Below are 7,119 nucleotides of genomic sequence, written 5' to 3' on the forward strand. Positions count from 1 at the left end.
TAAACTGCATTTTCGGGACAAAAGTCCCCTGTCCATTTAAATACTTAAAAAAAACAATAAGACATAGTCCTTTTAATATAACACAGCCAATACTTACTTGAAAATGCCAAGACAACAAATATATTTTTTAACTTGGTATTTTATATGTTTATTTAAAGATGTATTGGTAAAATCAAAGTCCGGACCATTACACTGAATGACAATTTTACACTTTGGAACATTATTTCCCCCATATTTTTACATTTTATTGTCACAAAAGTTCTTTGAAATATGAAAGTAGACAATTTATTTGCATTTAAGATGTTTTTAATGCATTTAAAATGACTTTTGTAAATGTAATTTGATGCGGACACCAAAATGGTGACATCTCGACTTTGACCCATATATATATATATATATATATATATCATAAAGTGGGTCACGGCTTGATGACCATGGGAAAATGTGGGTCCCATGGCCAAACCAGTTGAGAAGCAGTGATCTAAACCATCAACATGTATGTTAGACCCCATCTAATCTACTAAAAGAGGTGCTTCCAGAAGTCATTGATCCTCTTCTGAATATTTTTAAATCGTCATTGTCATTAGGATATGTCTCAAAAACCTTCAATCTGGCTGTTATTAAGCCTCTCATATAAAAAAACAAACAAACAAACAAAAACTCGGTCCTTGAGAGAATTAGTTAATTTCAGACCGATCTCAAATCTCCCTTTTCTGTCAAAGATGCTAGAAAAGGCAGTATCCTCACAATTGTTCTTTCCTAGAGAAAAACGGTATCTGTGAGGATTTCCAGTCAGGTTTTAGACTGTACCATAGCACTGCTTTCATCAGAGTTACAAATTACCTGCTCTTATCATCCGATTGTGGTTGTATCTCTCTATTAGTGCTACTGGATCTTAGTGCTGCATTTACATATCGACCACAACATTCTTTTAAATACACTAGACAATTATGTTGGCATTAGTGGAATTGCATTGGCATGGTTCAAATCATACTTATCTGAGCGTCATCAATTCGTAACAGTGAATGAAAAGGTATCATATCGATCACAAGTGCAGTATGGAGTACCACAAGGCTCAGTACTAGGGCCATAGCTTTTCATGCTGTACATGCTACCCTTGGGAGATATCATTAGAAAACATTGTGTTAGTTATACTCAGCTCTATATTTCTTCACGGCCTGACAAAACATACCAATTCGCAAAACTAACGGAATGCTTAGCTGATATACAAAAATGGATGACTAGTAGGCTAATTTCCTACTGCTAAATTCTGAAAAACAGAGGTGTTAATTATCAGACCAAAAACCTCTGCATGTACTAACCTAGAATACTGTCTAACACTTGATGGCTGCTCTGTCAATTCTTCATCATCAGTTAGGAATCTGGGTGTGCTATTTGATAGTAATCTTTGCTTTGAAAGCCATGTTTCTAGCATTGGTATAACCATATTTTTCCATCTTAAAAATATATCTAACCTATGCTTTCAATGTCAAATGCAAAAACGCTAATTCATGTGTTCATGACCTCAAGGTTAGATTATTGTAATGCTTTACTGGGTGGTTGTTCTGCACGCTTAATAAACTAACTCCAGCTGGTTCAAAATGCAGCAGCTAGAATTCTTACTAGAACCAGGAAGTATGACCATATTAGCCCGGTTGTCAGCACTGCACTGGCTCCCTATTAAACATACTATACATTTTAAAATCTTACTAATTAATTATAAAGCCCTGAATGGTTTAGCTCCTCAGTATTTGAGTGATTACAGACCTTCCCGTCCACTGCAATCTCTAATCTCTGGCCATTTGATAATACCTAGAGTATCAAAATCAACTGCGGGCAGCAGATCCTTTTCCTATTTAACGCCCAAACTCTGGAACAATCTGCATAGCGTTGTTCAGGAGGGAGACACACTCTGTCAGTTTAAATCTAGATTAAAGACCCATCTCTTTAACCTGGCATACACATAACACACCATCACATTTCTATCATTCAAATCCGTTAAAGGATTGTTAGGCTGCATTAATTATGTCAACCGGAACCGGAAACACTTCCCATAACTCCCAATGTACTTGTTACATTGTAAGAAGAATGGCAACTACGCTAATATTAGTCTGTTTCATTCTTATTCCGAGGTCATTGTAGCCACCCAGATCCAGTCTGTATCCAGATCAGATGGTGGATCAGCACTTAGAGATTACCTCTACAGCTCTGAATGTCAGCAGAGACCATGTCAACTAGATGAGCCCTAGAGACAGATCCCCTGCCGAGACCTTGTCACCTAGATGGCCATCGGCACAAGACCACGAGAACCAGACGAGTCCTCTGCACAATCTGACTTTTGTTGCAGCCTGGAATTAAACCACACCATGTTGGTTTCATCTGGCCAGAGGACAATTGCTCCTAGCACAGTTTCTGCTGAGCTGCTGACAGACAGTAAGCTTCCTGAGAAGAGAAGAAATGAACAACAGAAGTGAAGAAAAGTCATTGACAAAAATTTAATTTAATTTTTATATTCATAGCTGTCATAATATTTTTTAGACCTATTTTATGATTCAAAATTCCTATAGAAAAAATACAATCAAATGTGGCTCGATGGATTTTGTAAGGAATTAAGTATATGAGTCAAAGGCAGCAAACACAGATAATGTGTTTAAAGTGGTCCTACTTTTCTCTGTAATTGGATTCAAGAGAAAATTAGACGGATGATACAGTAATTCAGGGAAATATTCCAGAACATCATCCTTACTGCCAGCAGCTGTAAAATGTCTGCCATCTTAGAAGAGAGCGGCGACCAGAAACATGTCAGCAAAGAAAATCTCTGTATATCAATTTAAGGTGGAAAAAAGCAAACATATAATTTACATCAGATTGCCCCCAAATTTACCAACGAGTGTCTACATGCGGTCTGTGCTCTGTTTCAGCATAACTCCAGTGCTGATATTTATCGTAATAAGGCAGGGGGTACCATCTCAAAAACGTCATTGCATTTAGCTGAGGACGGTTAACGGAAACTGAAATGACTTTCGTCCCTACCTGATATACGGTCCAAGAGCTCACCGCAGATCACAGATAATCACTGCCTGCGCTGACCAAAGCATTTACACATGACCACTGGAAAATTCAACCCTTAATCAGACGGCAGGGCAAAAGTACATTTAAATCAAACATTCAGTGGGTAAAATTATGTGATATTACTCTCCAGAAAATAATGACGTTGTTCATGAGGCATGCATGTTCCATGAATTGTTATTATGGTTGAGATCAAGTACAGATGAATGTAAAGAGTTAATCATGCTGAATTGGGGGACTGATCTGTGTGTGTTTAGCGGCTCTGCAGGGGGACCTGGGCCTGAAACTTTTCTAGTTTGCATGAGCAGCACAGGCTCTGTAAGGAAACCTAGGTCCAGGTGGTATTCTACGAGTGGACCCACATTAGACTGACACAACCATCTGTCAGAATATTTCAGTCCATAATTCAGCACCCTAACACAGGAGGAAGGAACCTGTTACATGGTTGAGAGTGAGAACATACATTAATGAATATTCAAACATGCAGTCTTTTTTTGTTTACAGGCATTTCTTTTCTTTGTTGCATCTTGATGTTTCTCTACTATGATAAGGCACTCTTACACTCATTTTTCGAAAAAGTCTCACTCGTGTGGAAGTGTAAGTACAGATATTTTTCAAATTAGAGGAATTTCACGATTACTGTGGTAGTGGTTATACAAAAAAAAAAATTTGGCTTGAGGGCCATTTGTTGAGTGAGCTCTTCTGTGGTCAGAGCTTGTCTCTTGTCTTCCTGTAGCTCTAACCTGAACATAGATAAATCCTTAAACTTATTTTTAAAAAATTCTCAACAACAAACTTAATGAGAATGAGGTTGAGCACCAATCTAATTAAAGTCACACATAACTGATATCTAGCATTCATAAAGAACTGAGCCCAGACATGTATGGCTGTTTAGGGTGACTTTTTAATGGTTTCTGAACAATTAACAATGCTTTTTCGGAACGGATTTCCTAAAATGGCTCTTTAATCTAAGAGAAATTATTTGAGATTTACACAATGGCTTTCAATGGGTAATGGACACATTATGCTGACTCTAGAATTACAGACTTTAAGGGGTTTTCAAAGTGTTCACTATTAATATGAAAAATAATTATCGTGCAGAAAAGTAACAGGGAAAAAAATAATAATAATAGGGTAAGGAGAAAATGGCCTAGCCTGAATTTGCAGGAGCTGCTCATGTAACCCCTCTCCCCTCACCGCCACACCTCGTTCTCGCTCCGAGTGGGTCTCGAACCCGGGTCTCCGGCATAGGAGGCGAACGCACTGACAAGGAGGCTAAAGACTACAGCCACTAGCGTCAGTCGCTAGTGCGTCTCTTGAGATCAGGGGAGTGAGGTTTTACCTGCACAGCACCTACCGCTGGCCTCCGTTACACTCACAAAATGAGCTGGCTTATTGCAGCATACAAAACAATGACTTTAATTACTGTGAATGAGGAGGAATAAAACATTTTATTTTGTATTTGCGTAAAAGTTGGAAGTTGTGGATTTGTACATTCTTGTTCCAGTCCAAATGCTGAATTCTTTACAGAAACTTGAGTAAGTTTTACTTGCTCTCTGCTCTGTTAAATGAGTTTGAATCTCTGCAACATTTCCACCATAAAATGCTATTAAACAATGCAGATGTGATGGGGAAAAAAAAAAATCACAATTCTCCTGATGTGAAGGCATCTACTCAAATTAATGACCACAGGACCAAAAGTGACCATATATACATATACGTACATGCACAATAAGGCAACTTCAGCCTTTTATCTAATGTGACAAAGCTGGCAAGTGATATAAAGTGGTTATACACACAGGCCTGTCTAGCATGTGTTAACCAGGCTGTAGCCCATGGGAATAGGTCTCAGCCAGCAGTAAGTGACTGAATAAATGCTGGTTCAGCAGTGAGAAGCAGGACACTACTTTATACCATTCACTTTCAACACTACCGCTCCGATGACACTGACGACAAGTCTCATGAAGAGCACATCCATTACGTTCATTCCACCTTCAAGCAACCGTACCACTGGATGAAACTGAACAAATAAGAATCAAACTGGTATGAAACACTCTATAGAGAAAGAGAAAGAAAGAAAGAAAGAAAGAAAGAGAGAGAGAGAAGAAATGCATGCATTCAACTGACTATAATTCACAAGGCTGTGTAACATTCAGATCTAAATTGAGGGTGACAATTCAATTCCTGAATTCAAATTGTGGCAGCAAACATGATGCAGAATTGCAATTCCAATTTGAATGTAAGGAAACAGAATTATTTAATTTATATTTTTGAGCTGAACTATACTGTAGATACATGGACAGCTAGAATTATGGACAGAGCTAGCTAGCTAGCTAGATAGATAGCATCTCTCTTTATTTTTATCTTTTGGAACTTTTATTCCACTATCTTGTAATTCCCTGTGCTATTTGCATTCACAAACAGAATATTAAAAAGCATTGGCCCTGACAGACTGCCTTGTGCACGCTAGAGGTCCTTACATTATACACACTGACTGCATGCACTATTAATCTGCTCAAACTGATCTTGCTCTGCCCTCAAGCTCTGCTCTTTTGCTACATGTATTAGCAGAGCGTTTTAACAGAAGTATTTATGTAATGATGAACCTCAGAGGTAAAGAAGGAATATAAAAAAATGGCAAGTAGGCCTGAATGTTAAAGAACAAGCAAACTACAGCTGACTCATATCATGCGTGTAAGGGGAACATTAAGCACTTTGTAGCCTTTTCCTGTCTGATTACTGATCCAAAATACAGTCTTAAGTTAGTTCCACCTACCTATGGCCACATCAACACAGTGCTTCACACCTCCAGGTGGAAATAAAAATGGAATATCTTTAGAAGCGCGCGCGCACACACACACACACACACAGCAAAGCCAAGCTGTCCATGGAATTATCTAAACTTTTTGCAATACAATAAGAACAGAGGGAGAAAGAAAGACCATGTACGATGAGAGAGAGAAGAGAACAGAGCACTAGTTGAACATTAATATGTACACCAGAACAAAACTGAGAGACGGTGTGCGATAAGTGTGGATGAAATACACCCCTTACACTACTACAGGCTATAGGAAAAATCTGGTGGTCTCACAAGGGTTTAGAGCATTAAAGGAGAGCCTGGTCAGACACAAAAGCACTCTGTAAAACCTAAATCACTCTTTAATGTTCTCTTGAATGGCCATTGATTTTGTCCTTGGGTTAAGCTCTTCTAAAGCTGTGATGATCAAGACTCTACAAGGCCTTTGCAATAGGTTAAAAAAGAGTGTGTCACATGGGGCATGTGTGGCACTAAACAAGGCATGAATTCCCCATACGTTTATTTAAAATACATTAAGGAAGCTCAGCCTACCTTGTCACTTCAGACAGGCTGCTGTTGCTAGTGCCAGACTGCCTTATAAAGGGCATGCAAAAAAGTATGGCACATATCAGATTATAAAATAACATCTGAGGAGGAAAATAACAGTGTTGTTTGGCGCTCTCACAAAGTCTGTCTAAACATTCTGTGTGATCAGGGTTAAGAGGCTTTTGCCATGTTACAGAATGAATGAGGAATGCAGGAGACTGACCTCAATGTCCTGCTTTTCTCACTGCCGTATGCAGGAATGCATGTTCTTTCTTTTAATCCTGATTAACTTTTTAAGAGCAAGTAAGGAGAGAAACTTATAGCTACTCACTGCTTTCCAAGCATTTTGTGCCAAATCTGATTGCAGGGTGTAATAGAGTTATCAAAGAAGAGTAAATAATGATACATTACAGAGTTCTTTTAGTTTGTGTGAATATAAAAAAATAAATACAAAAACACTAAATAAATTAAATTTACATAAGTGGTTCTCAACTGGAGGCCGGGGCCCACAAGGGGGCCTCATCAAACTTTCAATAGAGCCTCAAGATGACTTAAAAAGTATTTAAATTAATACATTAATATTAATTAATGCGTTAAAATAAGTGAATTCAAGATATAAACTGAAATGTATTTCCTATATAATAATATAATAAAAATAATAAATCAAATAAAAATGCATACAGTACCCCCCCCCCCCCCCCCCCCCC

The sequence above is a fragment of the Sinocyclocheilus rhinocerous genome, unplaced genomic scaffold (assembly GCF_001515625.1).
Source record: "Sinocyclocheilus rhinocerous isolate Xijiao unplaced genomic scaffold, SAMN03320098_v1.1 scaffold605, whole genome shotgun sequence".
Classification (NCBI taxonomy): domain Eukaryota; kingdom Metazoa; phylum Chordata; class Actinopteri; order Cypriniformes; family Cyprinidae; genus Sinocyclocheilus; species Sinocyclocheilus rhinocerous.